The sequence below is a fragment of the Cnephaeus nilssonii genome (genome assembly GCF_951640355.1).
Source record: "Cnephaeus nilssonii genome assembly, chromosome: 3".
NCBI lineage: Eukaryota > Metazoa > Chordata > Mammalia > Chiroptera > Vespertilionidae > Cnephaeus > Cnephaeus nilssonii.
Window position 1 is genome coordinate 19,841,536 of NC_137074.1, and position 26,998 is coordinate 19,868,533.

Sequence of the window (26,998 nt, forward strand, 5' to 3'; positions counted from 1 at the left end):
TCCCCTCTACCAAATAATAAACAATCACACTGGCTCAGAGAAGTCAGTTTGCATCCAATCTTTACGCAAATAACAGCTCATCAAAGTACACACCCATAGAGTCCACAGCTTCCAACCTGACAGACTTTAATCCTTTGGCACTCCTCCCCAACCTGCCTGGTGGCAGAGACTGGAATTGGAAGAAGTTGTTCCTTAACATTTTCTTAAAGTAAGAGACCGCCCAGAAATTCCTGTCCACCTTTAACTCACTCAACTTAGTGGATAAGCTGATTTAGAATGAAAAGGAATAATGTCCTATTAAATCCTCCTTTTTTGTTCACTTGTAGTATTGTTTTAGTGAAAAAATATTAAGGGCTTGGTAGCACCTCACACATCTCATATGCCAGAGTGCTAAGTCTCAGAGCCTAGTGGGGAGAGGGACAGGTCAATCCGCGAGGACAGCGCAATGTGGCGAGCACTGGGAAGGAGGCACCCAGGGCAAGAAGAGAGGACACAGGGCATCGTTCAGATGAGCTGGCAGATGGTCAAGGAAAGCTTTACAGAATAGGTGGCATTATAATGTATTGCATCTGACTGCTTCAAAAAATTTTGTCAACAATTGTTGCTAAAAAAAGAAAAGAGGAAAAGCAAAAAAAAAAAAAAAAAAAAAAAAAAAAAAAGAAATGTATAGCCCTAACCTGGTTAGTTACCAGAGTGCCCGGGAGTAAACCCTGTATGTGGCAGTTGGTCATGGCAGGAACAAAGAGGTCAATGGTGATTGGAGGACAAAGCCAAGTGTAGCCACTGGTGGTCATCCCTGCTAGCTCAATAATCCATCCACTCATAGCTTGTAATTTAAAATAAAGGTAGAGGGAATACCTGGCAAGCGACTGATGGTACCGTAGGATGATAAATAGGATCAGAGACTTTGGTGGCTACATGCCAGGCACAGTCCCCTTACCCACCCCTCTCCAGTGATCCAGGAGAGAGGAAAAGAGCAGAAAAGTTGGTTCTGAGTAGACTAACACATTTGCTCCCTTTGAGTTCCTTAAATCTCCCTTCTTGAAGTTCCTTCTCCTTGCCCACTTCTAGCATGTCAAAACACTGCTACCTAGATGGAACCTGATCTTAAAACTCCACCCAATTCTCATAACTTGAGCAGTAAACTAAGCAAAATTGTTTAAAAATGATTCTGCTGCCCTGATCAGGTAGCTCAGTTCGATGGTCATCCCGATACACCAAGGTTATGGGTTCGATCTTCAATCAAGACACATACAAGAATCCATCAGTGAATACATAAATAAGTGGAACAACAAATCTCTCTCTCTCTCTCTCTCTCTCTCTCTCTCTCTCTCTCTCTCTCCCTCCTATCGATTTTTATGCTTCTGCTGCAATTGGATGGAAGGCCCTCTGCTCCATTTTCTTGATGTCTTCACATTCCATTCCAAATGTTGAGTCACAGATATATGTCACTCATTAGAGTAACTTCTGGACGATATTCACTGATCTCTTCATCTATGTTTCTGGACCAGCTGGTATCTGATGTCTAGGATCCTTTGAAACTCTTACTTGTCATCCTTGAATGATTCCCTGAATTATGATAACCACAAAAAGACTGTAATAATATGTTTTTTTCAAAAAATCAGTAACTATGGCTATTTTGGCAGAGTTTTTTCTGTGGTTCCCTTGGAGCCACTGCTATGTCACTCATTGGCCATATGCTTGCAGAACGCCTGTGTGTGCCAGGCACTGTGAATACAAAGGTGGCCTTCAGGAAGCTTATAGTTTAGTGAAGAATACAGACAGGTCAACAAACTCCTCCAATACACTCAAAGTCATCATTCTGCATGTAACTTCAAAAAGGCTAAGATGATATAGATTATTAAACATAGGAAGAGGCCAGAGTACTTTTTCACCTTGGCCACAAAACTAACTTGTGATTACTTTTGGCAGCAATTTACTGAGGCTTTCCATGTACCTCCAGAAAAGTGGTCAAGGATTTTCATAATGTCTGTAAAGGATATTTCTATCTGTGTATTGGAGTAGAAGAACAATTAATCATGTAAGCAAGAAAATCCTTTCTTGTTTTCATTGTATGTTTTTGCTCCTTTGTCTAAAAGTATTTTCCTATATACATGTGGGTTTCTGGGCTCTCAATTCTGTTCCATTGGTCTGTGTGTCTGTTTTTCTGGCAATACCATGCTATTTTGATTATGGTCACTTTGTAGTATAATTTGAAGTCAGGGAATGTGATACTTCCAGCTTTGGTCTTTTTTTCTCAGGATTGCTTTTAGTATAGAATTGTACACTTGAAACCTGTATAAGTTTATTAACCAATGTCACATCAATAAGTTTAATTTTAAAAAACAAGTCTGAAAAGCTCGAACAGTGCACAGTGCACTTGCCGTGCACGTGTCCTTTCTAGAACAAAGGACTAGGAGTTCGAAGGGAAGAGTTTATTTCTGGGTCAGCCACGCGGTTTTCTGAGTCTCAGTTTCCTCGGGTCTCAATTGGAGATAAATTACACATCCTGCCCTGTCACAGGGTTGCTGGGAGGCTTATCTGTGAGGACTGATCATGCCATTCGTTCTTGTGGCCAGTATCTCAGGCCTTGTTCTCTCATTTCCTTTATGGTTCTACTCTTAAGTTGAGGTTTTCCTTGATCCCCTGCACATATCACCTCACCCACCAGCCCTCTCTTCCTGAACTCTATTGATGGTTTTTGTGGGGTTTTTTTTTAAAATATATTTGTACTGGTTTCAGAGAGGAAAGGAGAGGGAAAGAGAGATAGAAATATCAATGATGAGAGAGAATCATTGATTGGCTGCTCCTACATGCTCCCTACTGGGGATCGAGTCCACAACCCGGGCATGTGCCCTAACAGGGAATCCAACCATGATCTTCTGGTTCATAGGTCAATGCTTAACCACTGAGCACACAGTTCAGGTGATGCTTTTTTTGTTTGTTTTTGTTTATGTTTTTGTTTTTTCATCTCATTTACCACCACCTAATATATTTTGTGTTTATTTGTTTGAAATTTTAAATTTTACTTACGTTTTTGTCTACCTCACACTGAGATAAGAGAGTAAGGACTTAGTCTATTTGGCTATATTCTGTATCCTCAGGCGTTAGAGTACAGCCTGACACCCAGGAGTGCTCTATAGGCATTTATTGAATGGAGCAAATGAGTGAATGAATAAATGAATGAAATAAGACAATGGCATGTGCTCCTAAAATATTTAATGTGATATTCCAGAATAACTTCTTCTTGTGGAACAACTCCAGGGTAACTGCAAACTCTGGCTACAAGCACAAACAGTAACAGATTTACTCTCACCTCTCAGAGGGTTAATGACCTTTCGTATTTTCAAATGAACCAAGAGTCCAGGCAGCTAATCTGGACACACATTCTCCTTTTAATTTGATTTTCAAAAGAAAATATTACCCAAGATTAAAGAACAGCTGCCAGTCTCCTCCACATTCCAGCCCACTCGCATGATTACTTTGACCTCCCCTTGAAGAATCTGCGGTGCGGTGCGGTTCCCATGCCAGGCCCGTGTTACCGCTCCCCCACCCTGTTGGCGTCTGGAGCGCGTCCAGACCCACAGCTGAGGAGCACAACTCGGAGGCCAAGGAGAAACAAAGTTGCCCACTTACGTTTCTTTACAAAGTGAGGCTTTGTTTGGTGATCCAGTTTGGATTCCTGGGTTGGGTTGGAGAAGTGATTTGCCAATAATTTACTGTGAAACAAAACTAGAGAGCAGCAAACAGTGTTTGCTCATCGGTCTTCCTGCTGGAGAATAAAAACTAATTCAGGATTGCTAAACTTTGGAAAAGGACTTGAAGTGATTTGAGATCAAGTTGTGCATTTCTAAATGTTTCTCTGTGTGTGAGGGATTAAATTACTCACCTGAAGTTTTCAAGTAAAATTTTTTACAAACGTTGTTAGAGTCAGAATCAGTATCTTTTCTCTCCAGAGATTTCTTCCTTCATAGAACAGGAAACCTAACAGCTGCCTTTCTCTCTCTCTCTCTTTGAACATACCTTGTTCTCAAGGAGACGCTCATTAGCAGATAGCTCAAGCTGAATCCTGACTTTCTAGCTACCAAGGTTGATCTGACGAACAGAGAGGATAAGCTCATTCTTGAGTAGGTAATGCCCAGTGGATCCCAGAGAGCCGCCACCTCAGCAAACCCCTCTGACCTTCACCGTTCCCACAAGCAGAGCGGAGACTCAGCTGGCTGTACCCGCTGAGGAGTGCTGGTGGTTTCCAACTGCCATCTGTTCTGATTAGGCTGTTGTGAGTGCATATTAGTTGTTTCTGCGTTATCTTGATTGCTAAATATTTTAAATATTGCCCTTTACTATGGACCTAATTCCCTTTGAGGATGAAAGTGGCTCAGAGATGCTTAAAATTAAAGATGTAAACTTAGCTGCAGAGGTTGGCACAGGGGTGGGCAAGTGAGGGAATCTCAGATTTTGACTGGGAATTCCAGGACACAAGTGCTGTCCCTGTTCCAGATTTGTGAAATGTAGTTGTGAGGGCTGGACTCGCTGCAATCACGTTGTCACCATGAGAAAACCAGCCTGAGAAAGAAGCTGGTGTATAGAGAAGGACAAAGCTGAGAGCATAATAGAAAGTTATAGGGAGCGTCCTGAACAAATTACCCCTGAAGCATTCTCTACCTCTGAACTTTTTGAGCTATGTGAGCTAACATGCTCCCTTAAATCATTTAGCCAATTTTATGTGGACTTTTTATAACTTGAAACAAAAGTAACTCCAGCTGATAAAGGAGGGATTTATCGGTAGCTAGGCTTAAGATTGTGTTTTTACAATTATCTTTGGATGTCCAAAGACTTAATTATAGTGAAGCAGCTTCAATTTACTGTCTCTTATTTCCCAGTTACTTTATTTTATTATTCAATTTAATATATAAAGCAGTCCTATGAGAAAAGGAATATTATCCTATTTTACCAGATAGGTCAAATTAGGCTTTGAAAGGATATATTTCTGAGACCGAAGGGCCAGCCAGATGTTCAAACCAGATTTGAAACCCAAAATTGCCTAACTCTAAAATTTTATGATACCCTCAGCATCCCTTCTGTCACTGCACTGCACTGCCCTGCCATCGTGGGCTGGAATGTGAAGGGCCTTGCCTGACCCTCTGATGAGTTTTAGAGAAGGATGTCGGTGGGGAAGGCCATGTCACAGCACAGATTCTTTTGAGAATCTGTTGAAATCGCTTGACACTCTTCTTATGAAAAGCATAATCTCATACAACACATTTTTGAGTATGATATCAGAGGGTCACAGATCTCCATGAAGGACATCTGAGCATCTCTTTTTTTAAGATATATATTTTTTTATTTCAGAGAGGAAGGGAAAGGGAGAGAGAATCATTGATCAGCTGCCTCCTGCATGCCCCCTGAGTAGCAATCGAGCCCAAAACCCCAGCATGTGCCCTTGACCGGAATCGAACCCAGGACCCTTCAGTCCACAGGTCAATGCTCTATTCTTTGACCCAAACCAGCTAGTGCTGAGCATCTCTTTATCTCACCCACCCCCCAGTTTAAGAACTCTATTGTATTCATTGTGGAATCATAGATAATTTTATGCTAAAGAAATGACACAATCCAATATGCGTTCTGCAAACATAATTCTGGGGGCTCCCAGAGCACAGGCTGGAGGGGATTGTGGCTGCAGGTAGGAATCTGCATTACCGGTTTAAGCCAGAACTGCATCTGGGCAGCTGTGGGGGCATGAGAGTCAAGTACATGCTGGAGAGGGGGCAGAGGAAATGTGTAATGTGTGGGATGCAGAGTGAAGCAGAAAGAGGAGTTAGGTGACTTGACAAAGGGATATAATTAGCCAGAAAAAGAACTGCAAATAAGGGTAGCAGATAAAAGAATGAATTAAAATTATCAATATTGTGATAAAGGATGCAGCTTAAAATTCCGTTTACGTGACTATTATGCCTCGGCTGATGTGAGTAAATGGGGTTTCGGGGCAGAGAAGCAGTGAACTGTTTCAACTGGAAGAGACTAAGAAGATGGAAAATCAGGAAGAAATATGGGCCAAGGGAAAGTTGAAGAGTGTGTTTGGTGTTTTCTCAAGAGAGTATTTTAGTTTTCATGCAATCTGGATTTCCCAAGTCATATGGGAGTAAAAATAGAAACAGAAGAGCAGCAATAAACAGTAATTTTCTGGGTCGACTGTCTTTACCATGCACCAGACACTTTGCATGCCTGTGTGAGCAAATCTCTTGCTTCTTCTGCCCCAGCTGCTGGGTGATGCTTGGGAGCTTCAGCGCTCTGCTCAAGAGGCATTGGTCCTGCTCAGACTCCTAAGGCCAGTCCATGTCTGCTTGGCTCCAGGTGTCTGTCACCTCTTCTCAGGGACCATCACTGGTAAAACATCCTTCTCTGTACCTCCCAGATCAATACCCAAGTGATGGATTTTAGCAGGGAAAGGAGGTAAATTATTTCTTCTTCTTCTTCTTCTTCTTCTTCTTCTTCTTCTTCTTCTTCTTCTTCTTCTTCTTCTTCTTCCCCCCACTTCCCTCACCCCTCCCCCTTCCCCTTCCCCTTCTTTCGCCTCTTCTTCTTCTCCTTCTTCTCCCCCTTTTTCTTCTTCTTGTTCTTCTCCTTCTCCTTCTCCTCCTCTTCCTCCTCCTCCTCCTCCTCCTCTTCCTCCTCCTCCTCCTCCTCCTTCTCCACCACCTCCTCCTCTTCCTTCTTCTTCTTCTTCTTCTCCCCTTTCTCCCCTTCTTCCCCTTCTCCCGCTCCTCCTCTGCCTTTTTCTCCTCCTCCTTCTTCTTCTGAACTGTTTTCGTTTTATTATTTTATTTTACTACTGTTGACAGTATTATATTTTCTCCTCCTTTGCAACCATTTTCCCCTCTTTTGTCACCCAGCTCCCTCCCATAACCCAGGCCTTCACCATACTATTGTCCGTATCCATGGGCTATGCATATGTACATATTATATATATTCTTTGGTTAATCACTTTTGGTTCCCCCATCCCTTCTCTCCTCTGAGATCTGTCACTCTGTTCCATGCATGCATGCCTCTGGTCCTATTTTGTTCATCAGTTTACTTTGTTCATTAGATTCCACATGTAAGTGAGATCATGTGATATTCACCTTTCTCTAACTGGCTTATTTTACTTAGCATAATAATCTTCAGGTCCATCTATGCAGCCACATAGTATTTCATTCTGTAAATGTACAACAGCTTTTTTATCCATTCATCTATTGATGGGCACTTGGGCTGTTTCCAGATCTTGGCTATTGTCAATAATGCTGCTATAAACATAGAGGTGCATGTATTTTTTCTGATTGGTGTTTCAGGATTCTTATGATATACTAGAGGCCTGGTGCATGAAATTCATGCACAGGGGTGGGGGAGTGGGGGGAGGGTTCCCTCAGCCCGGCCTGCACCCTCTCCAATCTGGGATCCCTTTTGCAACCCAGAACCACTGGCTCCTAACCTCTCACCTGCCGGCCTGCCTGATGCTCGTAACTGCTCTCCTGCCAGCCTGATCCCCCTAACCACTCTCACCTCCTGGCCTGATCGCCCTGACTGCCTATCTGTGCTCCCCTCCTGGCCTGATCGCCCTAACTGCCTATCTGCACTCCCCTCCTGGCCTGATTCCCTAACTGCCTATCTGCTCTCCCCTCCTGGCCTGATCGCCCTAACTGCCTACCTGCTCTCCCCTCCTGGCCTGACCCCCCCCTAACTGCCTATCTGCTCTCCCTTCCTCTCCGTGCCCTTCGGACCCCTGGAGCAGGCATGCTGAAAGCTCTGCCATTGTCCCGCCCCCGTCCTGACTGGTAGTTACGTGACGGCATTCCGACCAATTTGCATATTCCTCTATTATTAGTATAGATTCCCAGAAGTGGTATAACTGGGTCAAATGGCAGTTTCATTTTTAATTTTTTGAGGACGTTCCATACTGGCTGCACTAATCTGCATGTTCACCAAGAGTGCACTTTTCTCCACATCCTCACCAACACTTGCTGTTTGTTGAGTTATTGACAATAGCCATTCTGACAGGTGATATCTCATTACGGTTTTAATTTGGATCTCTCTGCTGATTAGTGATGCTGAGCATCTTTTCATATGCCTCTTGGCCATCTGTATGTCCTCTTTGTAGAAGTGTCTATTCAGGTCCTTTGACCATTTTTTAATTGGAGTTTGTCTTCCTGGTGTTGAGTTGTAGGAGTTCTTTGCAGCTGTGCTATCCCTCTGGTCTCTCAGCCACCACTGCACCTGCTCGAGGTTGGGTGGGGGCTTTCCCTTTCTGGGTATCTGCTCTTCTCACTAGTCTCTATGTGCCTTCTTCAGTGCTCCTTAGATATATTTCAGATCAGCTGCACTTCAATTGGTTTTTCAAGTTGATTGCTCTGTAGTTTAGCTGTAAATCTGGTCCATTGCTGGAAGCATGTGCAGCCTCGGGCTAATCTGCAGCCATTTTGCATCCCCCAGGAGGTAAACTTCTTAAAAGTTACCTTTTATTATATGGTTGGCAGGGCTTTTTGTTTTGTGTTGTGTTTACTAACCACCTTCTTTCCCATTTCCCTCCCATCCTGCCTAGGGAAACTAAAGACAGATATTCCACTGTACCGGTATTCAAATTGCCATGCTTTCTTTGTCTGGTGCCTAGGAATTAGCTGGTATATTTCAGGTGTCTTTCAGATGTCTTCTTATCTCTCCTGCAAGTTGGCCAATGGAACACCATCCTAATGGGTTCCCTGGAAGTTTCCGTCAGGTCTATACTTCAGAAAGAAAGCACTTTGTGTTTACCTCATGCTATATCCTGGAGATCACGAAACAATAAAAATACGAGGCCAGGGAATATTGCTTGATGTTGATACTTGGTTGTTGGCATAGAATTATATTTTTGAAAAATTCAATGTTTAACTTTTAATTTTCAACATTAACAACACAGCAACAACAATCATTGAAAAGCTGTGTTGATTTAATGTCTAGATGTTTGTTATGTAAACAGTCCAATATCATCTCAAGGAACCACATTGTACACTGAAAATAGAAACCCAGATTATCTTGACTCTTGGCTGCCTGTGAAATAGTAAGTGAGAGTAGAAGACTGTGTGGGCTTTTTAGAGCCAGACCTCTCATCTAGATTGTGAACAGTCTCCCTGGTTTCTGTGGTTTCACATGCCATGTCTGATGTTGCTAGATCTTGTGTTCCGCGGGGAGTCTCCTTCTTGGGAGAATACCACCACTTCACTGATTTGCTTTGAATAATAAAAAAAAAGAGTAAAATGAAAGTGCAATACCAAAAGAAAGAAAGTTTCAAAAAAGACAGCAAAATGTCAAATTTAGAATTGGGCTCAAATTTTACATCTGGAACTGTCAGTTTCATCCCTGCCATTAGCTTCCTCAAGACTTACAGCTACCAAGCATTTTCAAATTTCACCGCAGCCTCTGAGTACCATGTACCAACAGCAAGGATGGAGTGTCAGAACACATTTTATAGCAACCTAGACACAGCTTGACAAAACAAGCAGAAATAATTAAGAAGCAGTAACATTACACAGACAGCCAAGTGTGCTTGGAATCAGTCAGCAGTGGAGAGGAACTTTCTGGAGGAAACGCTTAAAGCTAACTGTGAGTGTGATAGACAGATTCAAACTAGTGTTTAGCAACTAATGATACAGCCACAAATCCTCTAACGGCCTTGACACACTCTACAAAGGGACCTTGGCTGCTTCCAGGCTTTTCCATTCTGCTGGGCACACTTATCACAGTCACGGTGGCTAAGGTCTTCCAGTAAGCAGCAGCGCGGCAGCTATTGAGCCGGGTCTTTGGAAAATCTCTGGATCTAATCATCCCCTGCAGGGAAGGCTGACTTCAGAGTCAGGGACAGAAGTAGCTATTTCCAATCTCTAAAGGACTAATCTTGTTTTATCCATCTTTATTGAGATTAATTATATCTCAATTAATTATATCTCAATGTTAATTATGCATTTAACGTTTAAGGTGTACAAGGTGATTTTGTGTGTGTGTGTGTGTGTGTGTGTGTGTGTGTGTGTGTGTGTTTGTTTGTTTTAATCCTCACTGGAGGTTATTTTTTCCATTGGTTTTTAGAGAGTGGAAGGGAGAGAGAGCGAGAAACATCGACTGAAAGAGACACATCGATTGGTTGCCTCCCTCATGAGCCCTGACCAGGGTCAGGGATAGAACCTGCACCCAAGGTATATCCCTTGACCAGGAATTGAGCCTGAGACACTTTGGTATTTTGGCCAATGCTCTAACCACTGAGCAACGGGTCAAGGCAAGGTGATGTTTTGATATACAAATACATTGCAAAATGAATACCTAAGTAAGGTTAGTTAACACATCCATCATTTCACAGTTACTTTTGTGTGTGTGTCTGTGTGTATGTGTGTGTGTGTGTGTGTGTGTGTGTGTGTGTGTGTGTGGTAAGAACTTTTAAAATCTACTCTCTTACCAGCTTTCAAGTATATTGTCAATTATAGTCATCATGCTGCATATTAGAACCCCAAAACTTACTCGTGTTATAAATGAAAGTTTGAACCCTTTGACCACCTGCACCTTCCCTCCCAACCCCCACTTCTGCGCTGGCAACCAGCAATCTATTCTCTGTTTCTATGAGTCCAGTTTCTTCAGATTCTACATGTAAGAGAGGTCATATAGTATTTGTCTTCTTCTGTCTCACTTGTTTCACTTGGTATAATGACCTTAAATTTCATCCATGTAGTCACAATGGGAGGATTTCTTCCTTTATGGCTGAATAATATTCATATAAATGTATCACAACTTCTTTATCCATTCATCTGTCAACAAACTCTTATATTGTTTCAGTGTCTTGCTTAATGTAAGCAATGCTGCAATGGACATGGGGATGCAGGTATTTTTTTGAGATATTGTTTTCATATTCTTCACACATGTATTTCCTCATTTATTTAAACCTTTGTTAATTTATTTCAGTGATGATTATCGTTTTCTGGATAGAGTTCTGAGATTTACTTATAAATATTCATGGTTTTATGCTTTTGGGAAAGTTTTCCAAACTTAACTGTTTACTGTTGGTATTAGGAATGTAATTATTTTTTTGCCAATATTGCTTTGTATCCACCAATCTTGTAAAACTCTCTTATCAATTTTAGTCATTTAGTTATAGATTAGTTTGGATTTTATTTAGATAAAATCACGCCATCTGAAATTCTGAACATTTTATCTTTATTTATTTATTTTACTTTATCTGATGAGGACTTCCAATACAACATTGAATACTCCTGACTTAATTTAATTGATTTTTGTCAAGTTTTATTCACTGGAATTCAAATTTAGCCCATTTGAGAAAGTTGCTATTTTTAAATTATTTTTTAATTATAATTGAGTTACAGTGGATTTGTTATTCAATAAATTACTACAGGTTTTGTGGGAAGGGGTTCCTTACAGCAAGCCACTTAAGTAAAATGATCCAGGCATAAACTCCACTAGGTGATGGAAGGATTATGTCAATAACCTTTATGTCTAGAAATATACAGGAGATAGAGCACTTTTGCAACATGGCATTGATGGGTTTACATTGCCCTTTTTTCTTATGAAGAATTCAGAGCTTTAATTCTGGATTTAATCATTACCACATCCTTTATGTAGTCAAGTATAAATTGACATATAATCCTCCATTTGGGAATAGCTATGAAGACTTGAAACATTAACATTGTCTAAGCTATTAGCAGAGGCAGCATAAAACACAGTATCCCTAGATCTTAGAAAATTAGGCATCTCTTTCCCAAATTCTCTTTCCATGTGGCTTTCAGATTTCTCTCCTTAAAGTTTTGAAACAGTTAGCTCTTTCCCTGAACCTGCAGAGTCAGCCTTCACTACTGAGAATGAAGAAATCAATCAGGAGGTCCTCAAAGAATCCCTGTCAGTAACCGCTGCAGTGTTGTTTCTGGAAGGCATCTTTCCCCACAGTGATTGCTGTGCGTGTGCCCAGTGGGTTGGAAAAACCTGGGAAGCAGCTACAGGCCTTTGTGGAGGATGCCAAGGCCGTTTTCCTAATTGGGGCTGCACCCTTACTTTACGTCTTGTCTTCCTTCCTTCCTTCCTTCCTTCCTTCCTTCCTTCCTTCCTTCCTTCCTTCCTTCCTTCCTTCCTTCCTTCCTTCTTCTCTTCTTCTTCTTTCTTTCTTTCTTTCTTTCTTTCTTTCTTTCTTTCTTTCTTTCTTTCTTTCTTTCTTTCTTTCTTCTTTCTTTCTTCTTCTTTCTTTCTTTCTTTCTTTCTTTCTTTCTTTCTTTCTTTCTTTCTTTCTTTCTTTCTTTCTTTCTTTCTCTCTCTCTCTCTCTCCCTCCCTCCCACCCTTCCTTCCTTCCTTCCTTCCTTCCTTCCTTCCTTCCTCCTTCCTTCCTTCCTTCCTTCTTCTCTTCTTTCTTTCTTTCTTTCTTTCTTTCTTTCTTTCTTTCTTTCTTTCTTCCTTTTCTTTCTTTCTTTCTTTCTTTCTTCTTTCTTTCTCTTCTTTCTTTCTTTCTTTCTTTCTTTCTTTCTTTCTTTCTTTCCTTTTCTTTCTTTCTTTCTTCTTTTCTTTCTTTCTTTCTTTCTTCTTTCTTTCTTTCTTTCTTTTCTTTCTTTCTTTCTTTCTTTCTTTCTTTCTCTCTCTCTCTCCCTCCCTCCCACCCTTCCTTCCTTCCTTCCTTCCTTCCTTCCTTCCTTCCTTCCTTCCTTCCTTCCTTCCTTCTTCTCTTCTTTCTTTCTTTCTTTCTTTCTTTCTTTCTTTCTTCTTTCTTTCTTCTTTCTTTCTTTCTTTCTTTCTTTCTTTCTTTCTTTCTTTCTCTCTCCCTCCCTCCCTTCCTTCCTTCCTTCCTTCCTTCCTTCCTTCCTTCCTTCCTTCCTTCCTTCTTTCCTTCCTTCCTTCCTTTCTTTTTTATTTTATTGAATTCAGAGAGGAAAGGAGAGGGAGAGAGAGATAGAAACATCAATGATGAGAGAGAATCCTTGATCGACTGCCTCCTGCATGCCCCCTACTAGGGATTGAGCTGCAACCTGGACATGTGCCCTTGACCAGAATCAAATCCGGGATCCTTCAGTCCACGGGCCAACACTCTATCCACTGAGCCAAACTGGCTAGGGTTAGTTTTTCTTATATGTTGTTTAAGACATCCTTTCTTACTGTATGTTTAAGGTAATGAAGATATTCTCCTATATTATCTCCTAAAGGCTTTATTGTTTTAACTTTCATATCTAGGTCAATAACTCACCCAGAATCGATATTGTGGTTTAAGGTAGGTGTAAAGTCTCCATTTTTCCAATATTGGTATTTTTATTGCAAAGACGGTCCTTTTCTCATTGGTTCATAGTGTCAGTGTTGTCACTTATCAAGTGTCTGTATATGCATTGGTGCTTTGGGGGCTTCTTAGTCTAATCATTGATGTATGTCAATCCTTGAGTCAGTACCTCATAATTGTAATTGTTGCTTTTTATTATTATTATATTTTCTCTTTGGAGCATTGTTAAATCTTTTCTTAATTGAAATTTTGGGGGTGAAGTTCATTAATAAAATTATATAGGTTTTTTTGTTTTTGTTTTAGTAAGTTGATGCACAGTAATATAAGTCTGGAAATGTTCTGGAGAACAGACTCTCTCTGCTCCAGGAACCCAGACCCTGTCTTAGGACTTGGTCCTGGTTGGGGTGTGGTGTGTGATTGGGAGAGAGGAGAGCACAGGAATCTTTCTCAGAGATGCATCAATATCTTAGCTTTCTTTGCTTCTCTTCTGACTCATTTTCTTTCCTGGCCAAGAAACACTTAATTTAGTCTTCAGAAGGAAAACTGGTGCCCTTTGACTAATCATATATCCTTCCAAATCCATTTTTTAATGTGCTGAGTTCTTCTTTATACGAGAGAGAGAGAGATTGTTGTAATCAGAAAGCCCCAAGATTTACTTCGGCTTTCCATTGCATCATCCCTCCCCTGAGGTAATGAATTATTATGACTGAATTAGTAGCAGAGCAAACATTATAAGAAAATGTTAGGAAAAAACTTTAAATCATATCTCAAAGTATCGCCCTACCTAATTTGTCTAGAGTTCTGAAGATAAATATGGTCCAAGATAAACACTGGGAAGTCATAAGCAAACTGAAGATTAATTACAGTAAAATGTTAGGAAAGGGCTTATTGTAAATAAAATAAAATAAAATTAATTCAATCGCCTTATTTGAAAGTTCATAAACTATAACTTGCTCATCACTTGCCCAGACAAGTTTTCAATCAGGGAAAGTTAAAATAGCTATGTCATAACTGTCTTCAATGAACCAAAAGAACTGCTACTACTTGGTTTTTATGGAACCCTCTTGGGCCTAAATAATTGGAGACTATATGCAGTTTTAGTATGAACACTTGGGAATTTCTTATTTAGAATTCCCGAATGATTAAATTATCCAAGATTGACAATATTTGTTTGCAAATGTTATGTTTAAATAAATTAAAAAATAGAAAAAGTATGCTTTTTACAAAATTTATATTTTCACTTAGGGTATACACACAATATGGTTAATAGATTTCATGATTTTATAATTATTTTTAAATAATTTAATTTTAAATCAATTTCTACAATTAATTAATTCTGGTATGAAATATTTTCTTGGAAACCAACAAAAGTGAAAAGGTAGTTTGAAAGCCTTCTGCATGAGTCCTGACCAAGGCCGGGGCCAGGGAGGAGCCTGCAACCAAAGTACATGCCCTTGACCAGAAACGAACCTGGGACCTTTTGGTCTGCAGGCCAACGCTCTATCCACTGGCCCCAACTGGGCAGGGCAGAAACAATCAGGTTTTTTTAATGTCAAATTAGATCTCTCTGATAGATAAGAACATTCTCACTAAAATTGACTAAATTTAAAATTTTCAATTACAAAATTAGAAGACTATATTTAAAATACATTTAAAAATTTTAAACAATCTATTTAAAAGTATTCTTATCTGGACAAGTTCCAGAAGAGTCAGAGATTTAAACCACAATGTAAAAACAATCTTCAGTCTAACCCAGCTTACTCTTTCCATGCAACTCATTGTTGTGTTCACACTTACACCGAATTACTATATACATCCATTTACAACCAAAAGAAGTTTCTTAATAATTCCATTCTAGTCAGAACAAACTTCTTGCAGGTACCAAGTCATCTAGCAAGTATCCAATCAATATTCAAAGTGCTGATGGACAGTGATGAAAATCAGATGCCATGAAGAAGTATTGCCTTTGTAAATATCAGAGAAAGTCTTTTTATCTAGGGGAATGAAAACAACAGATGCTTTCAGAAACACCCTGATTAGTTGGCAGAGCCCACACATTCATTAGATACGAACTAAACAAATAGAAAATGTGATTTGTAGCTGATTCATAATTGTGAAAAAAAGACGCACTCCTGATAAATCTTTACTAACTGAACACAGGTGACCAACTGGAAAGTAACGCAGTCCAAGTTGCTACCCTGCCTTTTCTGAAGTTCTACCTCCTCATATATGGTGCTGATATACTGACAAATTAGTGATTCAGAGGCCAAAAAACTTATTGGTTTAAGTATTCTCAATTCTAAGTAAGAAGGTCCTTTTTACATTAGCAGAATGTTCCTATGTTCATAGCAGGAGAGAACTATTATTTTGCTATGCAGTGGAAACGAGGCTAAGGAGACATTTATCACTGGACTTCTCAAACCATTTGGTATTGGAGAACCTATTCAGTCATTTATATATGTCAGTCATTTATATATGTGATTTATGTTTGTTTTACTTTTTCTACCTATAAAAAATAAACCATTTATGGGTGATAAATACAAATTTCAGAACAGGAACTATGCAATACCATTTTAAAAACTCCTGAATAGAAATGTCTAGTACCTTTTTGTGCTCCAAAGGAAACCCAGTGCACTCATATCTCAAAAGCCATTTGGTACAGATTTGTGTTTTTAACAAGTAGAGAAAAATTAATAGCATATTTTCTTTTGTAAGGGAATTTTTTATTTAATGTTTTAAATATTATTAGTTTCTTCTCAATTTGTGAATTGCTCTATTTGTGAAAAACTACTAGGGGCCAAATACTAAAGCAAGCATTTAATATAGAAAGGTAAAGGGGTTTCAGTCTCATTAATTTTGTTTTCTTTTTCTCAGTAAAATGCATTTCCATTTGACAAATTTTAATTACTCACCAATTAGATGTAAAGCCCTATGTTGTAATAGGCATATGGGATACTAAGATGGATCAGGGATGGTCCTGGTTTTGAAAATAGTTAGCTCTTGGTACAGCAATCAAAACATCCAATATGATATTAAAATAAGCAGACATAGCACTAAAAATATTATAAACAAAACTATTTCTATACTGTTTCTACATGATTGTTCACTGGATATTTTGGTCCTGCTGTTCAATGATTGAGCAGCTGTTGTTTAAATGTGTCCTTCATAGCTTTCTCGTTATATAGGTGATGATAAGAAAGCTCTTTTTTTAAAATCCTCACCAGAGAATATGCTTTTATTGATTGATTAATTGATTGAGAGAGAGAGAGAGAGAGAGAGAGAGAGAGAGAGAGAGAGAGAGAAATGTGAGAGAAAAACATAGATAGGTTTCCTCCCATACTTGCCCCAACCAGGGATCAAACCCACAACCTAGGTATGTGCTCTGCCTGGGAATCAAACCCATAAACTTTTGGTGTATAGGATGATAATCCAATCAGCTGAGCCACCTGGCCAAGGCAAGAAAGCTTACTCTTTAACTTGTTGCCAACATATGAAGAGACATATACCCAGGTATATGCAGAGCAAGAAAATCATAAACGATAAATTGCCAAGCAATATAAAATCAATGATGAAAATGGAAGGTTAATGGAAGGTCTTTGAAAACATGCCAAATTTCTAAGGTAAATCAATCAATCTTTCTGAAGATTTTGCAAATACTCTAGGGCTTTTATACGGTTTATTTACATAGCTGAATAAATTTGTCATAGTATTTTATCATTCTTTTTTATTTGGAAATGATTTTCTAATCTGTGGAATGTACAAGGTATGATTTGGGGACAAGTAAAGCTCTTCCTTTCATTATCACAGTGAATCCCAGACAGGACCATAAACAGCCTAGTCCTCTGTGGGAGACGAGGATGTACATGTTTGATGAATGGTTGGCACCGACGACACCTGCAATCCAAACAGCCGGAGTCATGCCTCGGGAAATGCTTCAAGGACACGAGGAAGCGCCATCTGAAGCAACACAGATGTTGATAATGGAGAAATAGTTACATCCAGGATGAAAACTGTGAATAAAGGAAGTAACTGAATTTAAATAGAAACCAGAGGGCAGAAGGCAGAGTAGGAAAGGGGCTTAAAAGAACAAAAGCAGTGGGCCTGGCAAGCAGCACCTGCTCTCATGAATCATCCGTAGTTCTGTCTCCCTCCCGCTCTTAGAGTCTCTTTCTGGCTGGCTCCTCTTCAGTTTACCTTCTTCTAAATGGGAGTCTCCTGGCCATTGCCTCCTTTCAACTCTACTCTTCCCTTATTGAACTGAAGCACCCCTGTGGCTTGCTTATTTAGGCTTCCTTTCCTCCTTTTATTTTCCATTCTTTTTTTCTTTTTCTGGAGGATGAGACTCATATTTCTAAAATTAAAAAACACAAACTATGGATTCATTTTTTTAAAAACTGGATATGTATTTCTGGATAGTGGAATTTATACTGATAGCATTTTAGTTATGCAAGACTCTTTTATGAAGAGGGTCAATTACTGTGGGTCCCATAGGGCCACAATGGTTATGACAGGATTTCCAAGACAATAGAGGTCACAGTTCTTTATCAAGTCTTGTGTTTGGGTGTCTTTCATATTTGGGTGTTCATTCATATTTAAAGTGGAGCATTTTTAAAGTCCTCAATGAAGATATGTTTTTATTGATTTGAAAGAGAAGAGGAAAAAGAGAGAGAGAGAGAGAAACATCGATGTGAAAGAGAAATATCAATTGCTTCCTGTACTCACCCAACCAGGGATCAAACTCTCAACCTAGGTATGTGTCCTGACCAGAATCGAACCCAGCACCTCTTGGTGTACAGGATGACACTACAACCAACCGAACTGTTCAACCAGAGCTAAAGTGGAGTATTTTTGAGGGTGGAAATCTACCTCGCTGAGAACTGAGATTCTGGAATGACTACTTATAAAAGGCTTTTATATTTATGTCATTGAAAAAGATTTTTGCTCTTTTGCTATGTTTTCAAAATTATTGCTCTGAAGCAGCTTGGATATGTATTTGCCAATCCTCAAAGATTTGTATCAAAAGGAAGAAAAGCACACGGTTCTGCTAATGATGGTTGCTGAGGAAACAGACAACATAAAGTTATTTTATATGACTCTCAGCTAAGCTGGCAATTTGATGACAGCAGAAGGTAGTTTTCATCAGAAAGTAAAGACAGAGAAATATCCAGATTGACATAAACTCTACTCTTACTAAAAGGCACAGAATTACAAATATTCATATTGCTTGTGAGTGGGTACACAATACAGCTATGATCTCTTGTCAGCCTTGAGAGTAAAAAGGTGGCTTCTCTTTACAGTAGAGTTAGGGAGAAGCTGGACAGTAAGTGTAAGTGAAGCTGGCTCCGTGAAAGAGCACTTTTAGCTAACCAAAGGCTTTTGGGAAGAGAGTGAAAGCTCATGGCAAAGCCTTCTGAAATCAATGAGGTGGACACTCTTTAGGAAGACCCATGGTGACTTAGTTCTACCAAGATTAGGGTTACTCTGTGCTATTTTATTGATAATAGTGAGGAATTTCTGATTTAAATAACTACTTTTAGAAAGTTCTGTTTTCTGTGGTTTTTGTTCTTGTGTTAATCCTCACCCGAGGATATTTTCCCACTGTTTTTTAGAGAGAGTGTAAGGGACGGGGAGAGACAGAGAAAAACATGGCTATGAGAGAGATACATTGATTGGTTGCCTCCTGCATGTGCCCCAACCAGGACTGGGGTCTATATAGAGCCTACAACTGAGGTACTTGCTCTTGACCAGACTCGACTTGTAAAAATTTTACTTTTAAGTTATAGTTTACATATATAGCAATTTGTTATTAACTTAACAAAAGACTTATGTCCTAGGCATTGGAGGTACAATAATAAACAGGAAAAATGAATTTTTTTTCCTTATAAGGAGAGGGAGAAAGAAAACGAAATCACATTAGATTCTAAGAAGTTTATCTTTATCTTTCCCTCTCTCTTCCCCTCTACCTAAAAATCAATGGAGAAATATCTTTGGATGAGGATTAGCAAAAAATAAAATAACCTGAATATTTCTGATATTAGGATTAATAAGTAATAACAGCAAAGAGCCAGTAATTGGCACCCAATTCTAAATATCCTAGTCAAGTTTTTCAGAAAGAAAAAAAAGAAATGACCCACATCTTTGAAAATGTCCAATATATAGTATTCAAGTATCAGCCTTTTAAATGCTATGGGGTAGTTATTTTATCTTTCTGGGTTTTCCAAATATATAGCTATGTGATTTCACTCCATCTTCTAGAAGCCAACTATGAATTTTGACTCTACCACACACATTCTTCTGCCACAAATCAGAAATTTGCATTATTGGCAAAGCTACACAAATTTAGCAAACCAATTTAAAACATACAAACCAGTTTAAAACATACATTGTGCTATAGCTGGTTTGGTCAGTGGTTAGAGTGTTGGTCCATGGATTGAAAGGTCTTGGGTTCAATTCTGGGCAAGGACGTGTACCTCGGTTGGAGGATCAATCCCCGTCCCTGTCTAGGTGGGTGCAGGAGGTGACCAATTGATGTGTCTTTCTCACATCGGTGTTTCTCTCTCTCTCTCTCTCCCTCCCTTCCACTTTCTCTAAAAATCAATGAAAAAATATCCTTGGGTGAGGATTAACAAATAATAATAATAATAACAACACAAAACATACTACATGCAAAAAAGCACATTAGACAAATGATTATAATTATTTTTTAAAATACAAAATCAAGCATCAGTTCAACATATAATAGCTTGAACTGAACTTAGAAATAGAATTACTCACCCTTGCAAGGCTGATATGCAATAAGTATTTATGTAATATACATATGAAATAAACTTGTTTTCATAGATCTTTATGACTCATTAATTTTTATGTTTATACTAGAGGCCTGATGCACGAAATGCATGCATTGTGGGGGAGGGGGGGCCCTCACAATCCAGGACCCCTCGCACTTAACCACTTGCTTACTCACTCTTAACCATCTGCCTGCTCGCTCCTTACTGCTTGGCTTGCCTCTGCTTAGTGCTGCCGCGGAGGCAGGAGAGGCTCCCGCCACCACTGCTGCTCTCGCCAGCTGTGAGCTCGGCTTCTGGCTGAGCAGCGCTCCCACTGTGGGAGCACACTGACCACCAGGGGGTAGCTCCTGCATTAAGCGTCTGCCCACTGGTGGTCAGTGCACGTCATAGCAACTGGTTGTTCTGGTCATTCCAGTCATTCCACCTTAATTGTCGTTGGGCTTTTATATATATATACTAGAGGCCCATTGCAGAAAGATTCCTGCAAGAATAGGGCTTCCTGCAGCTGTCTCCACCGACCTGCCTGCTTCCCTCCCTTTTCCGCTGCCCCGATTGCTTCTCCGCAGCTTTGCTCCCTTCTGCAGTGCTTGGCTTCCTTCTACGCTGTCTTCAGTCTTTGCTCTGCGCCTGGATATGCAAATTAATTGCCATCATGGTTGGGTTGATTTGCATACTCACTCCTGATTGACTGGTGGGCGTGGCTTGTGGGCATAGCGGAGGTACGGTCAATTTGCATTTTTTCTTTTATTAGATAGGACTAGAAGCCTGGTGCATGAAAAGTCATGCACTGGAGGGGGGGTCCCTCAGCCCAGCCTGCCCCCTCTCACAGTTTGGGAGCCCTCAGGGGAGGGAGGCGACCTGACAATCAAGGGAAGGCAACGCCCCATCACACCCCTGCTCCTGCCACTGCCGGCAGCGCAAGCCTAGGGTGGCCCTGGTTACCTGAGCCTCAGGCGGTCCTGGGCAGCTGGGTAGCCACCATCTGAGGTTTGCCTGCACCTCGGGCCAGCCCTGGGTGGCTGAGCAGCTGACATCTGAGGTTTGCCTGCACTTCGGGCATCGGCTGGGCAGCCGCTATCTGAGGCTTGCCTGCACCTCAGTGGCTGGGCAGCCACCATCTGAAGCTTGCCTGCACCTTGGGCCAGCTGTGGGTGGCTGGGGGGCTAAGGGGACTGGGGGACTCTGGAGGCAGGCGCGGGGCTGAGGGGACTGGGTGCTGCCATCTTGTGGCTGTGGGTACCGCCATCTTTGAGGGCGAGGCAGTAAATTAGCATGTTCCCTCCTTATTGGCTGTTGGTGCCACCATCTTTGTGGTGGCATGAGGGTCAATTAGCATGTTCCCTCTTTATTAGATAGGATATTAGTGGTTCAGTGCATGAAATTTGTGCACATTAAAAGGGAATTAATTAGAGGAAATATTTTAATATTGCTATTTGCCCTTTCTTTATAATTGAAATGTCAGAGATGAAAGAAAATTAGTAAAATGTATATGAAAATCTTCCTCCTGTCAGAGTCTGGGGTGCGCCACAGGACCCAGAGTCAAGTCCCCACCCACCCACGAGCTACTCGAAATTGCACAAGACCCAGACCCAGCCGGCCCCATCCCCATTGTGCGAGATTCAGACCTGGCCAGCCCCACCCCTGTCAAGCCCCGCCAGGTGGGGGGCACAGCCTCAGGTCCCCTAGCCCAGTGGGGGTGGGGAGTGCAGCCTCAGGTCCCTCGTCAAGCCCCACCAGGTGGCAGGCACAGCCTCAGGTCCCCCGTCAAGCCCTGCCAGGTGGGGGACGCAGCCTGAGGTCCTCCGGCCTGGTGCCAGGGCAGAGGGCGCAGCCTGAGGTCCCCTGGCCCGGTGCCGGGGTGGGGGTTTGTGGCCTGAGGTCCCCCCATCAAGCCCTGCCAGGTGGAAGGTGTGGCCTGAGGTCCCCCGGCCTGGCAACGGGGCAGGGGGCACAGCCTGAGGTCCCCCCTGCCTGACCTGGCACTACACAGCCTCAGGTCCCTGCTGATCGTTTGTTACGGCTCATTACAAGAACCCCACCTCTGCTGTGGGCACAACCATCTTGTGACGGCATTATGCGTGAGGGTCAATTTGCATATTACATCTTTATTATATAGGACTAGTGGCCCAGTGCACTAAATTTGTGCATGGAGGGGTGTCCCTCAGCCCGGCCTGCACCCTCTCCAATCTGGGACCCCTCAGGGGATGCGTGATCGGGCCTAAACCAGCAGTCAGGCATCCCTCTCACAATCTGGGACTGCTGGCTCCTAACCCCTCACCTGCCTGACAGCCTGATTTCCCCCTAACTGCTCCCCTGCTGGCCTGATCGACGCTTAACTGCTCCCCTGCTGGCCCGATCGCCCCCAACTGCCCTCCCCTGCTGGCCTGATCACCCCCAACTGCCCTGCCCTGCTGGCCCGGTCACTCCCAACTGTCCTCCCCTGCCAGCCCTATCACCCCCAACTGCCCTCCCCTGCCAGCCTGATCACCCCCAACTTCCCTCCCTTGCCGGCCTGATCACTCACAACTGCCCTCCCCTGCCGTGACCCGCCTCCTCCGCTGGGACCCACTTCCTCCGCACAAGGTGGCAGAGATGCTGGGACCGGCCTCCTCCCCGCCGCATGGAGCCGCGGAACCCCCAGGCCTCACTGCCAGGCCCCGCCTCTGCTATGTGGGCAGCCACCTTGTGGCGGCCATCTTGTGGCGACATTGTCCTGGAGGGCCACCTAGGCTTTTATTAGTATAGATTGATTTCTGACTCTAAGCTGAGTTAGTAGAGATATTCTGCAAGATAGGTTTATTTATGTGCCTTGAGAGATTTGGTTGGGTCTTTAAGAATCACAAATTTGAAAATGTATTTTTCAAGTTGCTGTGCAAGTTTTACATTGAGTCATTAAAAGGGAAAAATATTAAATAATTTGTTTGAATGAGAAAGAAAAATAGCCAAATGATGAAAAAATAAAGAAATCTTATTTTTAACCCCCAAACTCTAAGTCTAGAGTAAATTGCACAATTTTATGTAGAGTAGGACTAAATACACAAATCAGGATGAAATTATAAGTTTAAAAAAAGGAATGTGTGCTATTCAGAAGCTTTGACAAGTTGAGGACTTTGAGAAAATAATATAGGCCAAGCATCAGTTTTTATGTTCATTGTATTTCTGAAATGCACCAATAGCAACAGAATGGAAACTAGTCTCCAAGGCAAAGTAGACATGGCTAGCAATCTTATTTACAGATGGCAGGAACCAATTTAACAATGTCTTTTTAAAATTACTTATTTATAGGTCAGATGAAGAAAACCGAGAGAACAAAGCCCAATAATGTGCCTTAAATTAAGTATTAACTGAAAGTCACCTTTATTGTTTGGGTATGAATAAATCACACATATATATTACTAATAATGTGTTTGAGAACAAGAAGTGCTGCAGATATTCCTATTACGAGCGTGGGGAATAGAAAATGCAGGAAAAGTGGTGACAGAGACTACTAAGTTCACAAAAAATTCAATTTTTCGTCTTGTGCACTCAGCTACCCTATATTTCCCCAGCCTCCCTTAGAGTTGCATTAGGTCATGTGAATTCTGACCAATGAAATGTGGGTAGAATGATACATGTCCCTTGGTTACTTCTTAAAAGAAGCCTCCTGACAATTCTCCGACTCTTTTCTCTAGTCTTTCAATGAGAGGCAGAGAATACGGATGGCAGAGGACTCAAAGGCTCTATGGTAGGCACCTTCTTCATTGAGAAAGTCTTACTCTGAATAAACATCAGCTGATCTAAACCACGTGGTAAGTAATATGGTCAATTTATTCTTCCACAGTCTTCTTATTTTGTGGCAGATAGGTAACCATCTGTAGGCTGCTACACTTTTGAGTAGTACTAAAAATTAATTTAAAATCTTTTTTAAAAAGAGTAAGAGTTTAAAAGTGGCAGATATTAAGGAGTCATCCATAGTATTCTTCATTTTTTCATATTATAAACAGAAGTAACTTTTATATATGACCTCTTACATAAATCCTGGATATTTTGACTCTGAGTAAGTCTCACCCTGAAGGTTTCAGAAGTTGGAGAGGCAAGTTAGGATGAGACCTCTAAAACAAGGTGAAGAGTGTGGGTTTCATATTATATGAAAATGGAAATTAATAGATATCTACAAACATGGGATAATCTGATCACATGTAGGAAGCTATATCTGGTGGCAGAGTGAAGAAGAGATTTAGACGTTGCAAAGACTTGAGATGAAATGATCAAATATGCCTACTGGACATTGCTTGAGGAAAAAAGACAAGGGTCTGAGCTAGGTTTTAATAAAGTAAGAGGAAGCTGAGTTCTCAAGCCATTGTCCTTTTCATGAAAAACCCAAATGTCCTCATCTGTTGATTGGTTAAATATATTCAACAAGACTTTCTTCCATTTTCCCCCTTCTATTTTTATGGAAGGGGATGGCAATGTGGTTTATCCCTACATAATAGAAAGCCTCCTAGGAGAGAGAAGGTAGTTTTTCTCTAAGTGCAGGAGTGGAGAAGGGTACAATGACGATTGTGGTGATAATACATTTGTACAGACCTTTATAGTTTACAACTGTCTTTACCAACATTGCCTTATTTTCATCTCTCATCAATCTTACAGGATAAGTAGATTCTTAACTGTGTTGCCATTTTAGATGTGAGTAATTTCAAGTTTAGAAATTTCTAAGTGATTTACTCAAGATTATCCCACTAGTTAATGACAAATGCAGGACTTAAAATGATGTGTTCTGATTCCCAGTGCTGGTACAGTACAGGTAAAACACAGACACTCACAAAATATATCATCTGATCATTATCAAGAATGGAAAACACACACCCTCCACCTCACAATAAATGTAATCCCTTCCTCTAAATTGTAATATATAAATGGATTGCTGTATGGATTAATTTCACTTTTAAAAATTACCTTTTTCTACCACCTATATGAAAAACATCAGGCTGTCCAAACAGTTCATTTTGTGAAATACCGGCTGTTCACCTAGGACTGTAAATAGCTCAAATAATAAATACTGAACTGCTTTCCTGGTTCTTCCTCCAGAATGGATACAGAGAGTGCCTGTGATATGCTAATAGAGTTAAACAGCATCATGAATAATTCTCAGTGTCTGGGGAGCCTATAATATATTTATACTGCTTTTAACATTTTTCTCTGTATTACTTCTCTTATTCTTTGAAGTTACACATTTGTGAACAAAAAGCAACTTTATATTATCAATATCATTTCATAATTTTATAATTCTCACTGAATATATGGAAGATGATTTTGACAATGAAGAACATTAAGTAAGAAATATATATTATTTTGAAACCTTTCCACACATGTAGTCATAATAATGGAATTCTTGACCTAATTTTCTTTGGATTTTTTTTCTCTGTTTTGACTTTATTTGCACCTCTCAGTGAGTTTCTTATTCAGAAAATATTCAATCAGTGGGTTTCCAAGGAATAGCTAATATTTAGTACACAGGAGGACAAAAAATATCTCTCTAATCTACAAAAAAAAATAATATATCAAACAACATTTTGTTATTACGTTTCTTTGTAATGAGTTGCATGCTAATATAAGGGCAAGATTGCCTTGAAGAGTAAATTCAACCCCTGTTGAAGTTGAATATTGTTTTTTCTTTTAAAATTCTTATTGTCTCTTTGCAGATGGAATTAAGGTGGTAGACCTTCAAAAAGGGCAATTTCCCCAGATTTCCTTAGTGGGTCCAAGGTAATCACATAGGACCTAAAAGTGGAAGCGACTAGCAGAAGAGGTAGAGATGTAGATAGAAGAGTCATGAGACATTGAAGTAAGAGAATAACTCGATCCTCCACTGCTAGCCTTAGAGATGGAGGAAGAGGCCTTAGCCAAAGAATGTAATCAGCCTCTAAAAACTGGGGAAAACCCTCAGTGACAGCCAGCAAGGAAACTCAAACCTCAGTCTTACAGGCTCAAGGAACTAAATTATGCCAACAAACTGAATAAGTGAGGAAACAGATTATTCCTCAGAGCCTCCAGAAATGAATAGAGCCCTGCCAACATTTTAATTTTAGTGTGGTGAGAACCATATATGATTTATGACCTATGGAACTACAAGATAGTAATTTGTATTGCCGCGGCTGATCAGCAGCCCCTGAACGACAGATGAACAGATTACTCTGACATAGTCTCACTGTGGGGGAGAGGGCTAAGGGACGGCCTGGCCGAAGTGGCCAGGCAGCCTCGATTGCTTGCCTCATTAAGCCTTTATTGGAATTTTTATCTTTAGATACAATCAGTAGGGTGAGTAATCTTGGGAGGACACATGTGCTTACATTGTCCTCAAGGAGAGGGCATCCAGGGATTAAGCATAAGGATTCCAGTAAACACCCAGGGGTCTGCACGTACACAGACTTGTTTGAAAAGGTCAATGAATAATTAGGGGTGCTGCCTTCGGCACTCCCCTAAGTCTTCCCTAAATTGGAATTTCGATAAACAGGGCAGGTGGCCTTCCACACCCTTCCCTTTTCTCAGAATGTCCTCCTTACAAACTTTCCAAGCAAGTCTTGTGTGCTCCCCAACATTGTAATGCTTTAAAAAAAAATTCTTGATGTCTGATAATAATGTTAAAACATTGATTGTTATAAAAAGTGAATCAATACAGTGCAAAGATTTTAAATAGCAAAGCTAATTATCTCACTTCCCTCCATTACATTATCAGATAAACAAAACCTAAAGGACTTTGTCTCTAGCTGACCTACTCAGCAAAAAATATTAAAGTAAGATTTTAAAGTTGGAGGGAAATGTTAACAGATAAAAATTTAATTCTATTCACAGAAATAAAAAGAATTGTAATGCTTAATGTATGGGTAAATATAAAATGTTTTTCTCATTATTTAATTTAATCTAAAATAAAAGCTTGATTAGATGTCATCAAAATTTAAGACTTATGCATCA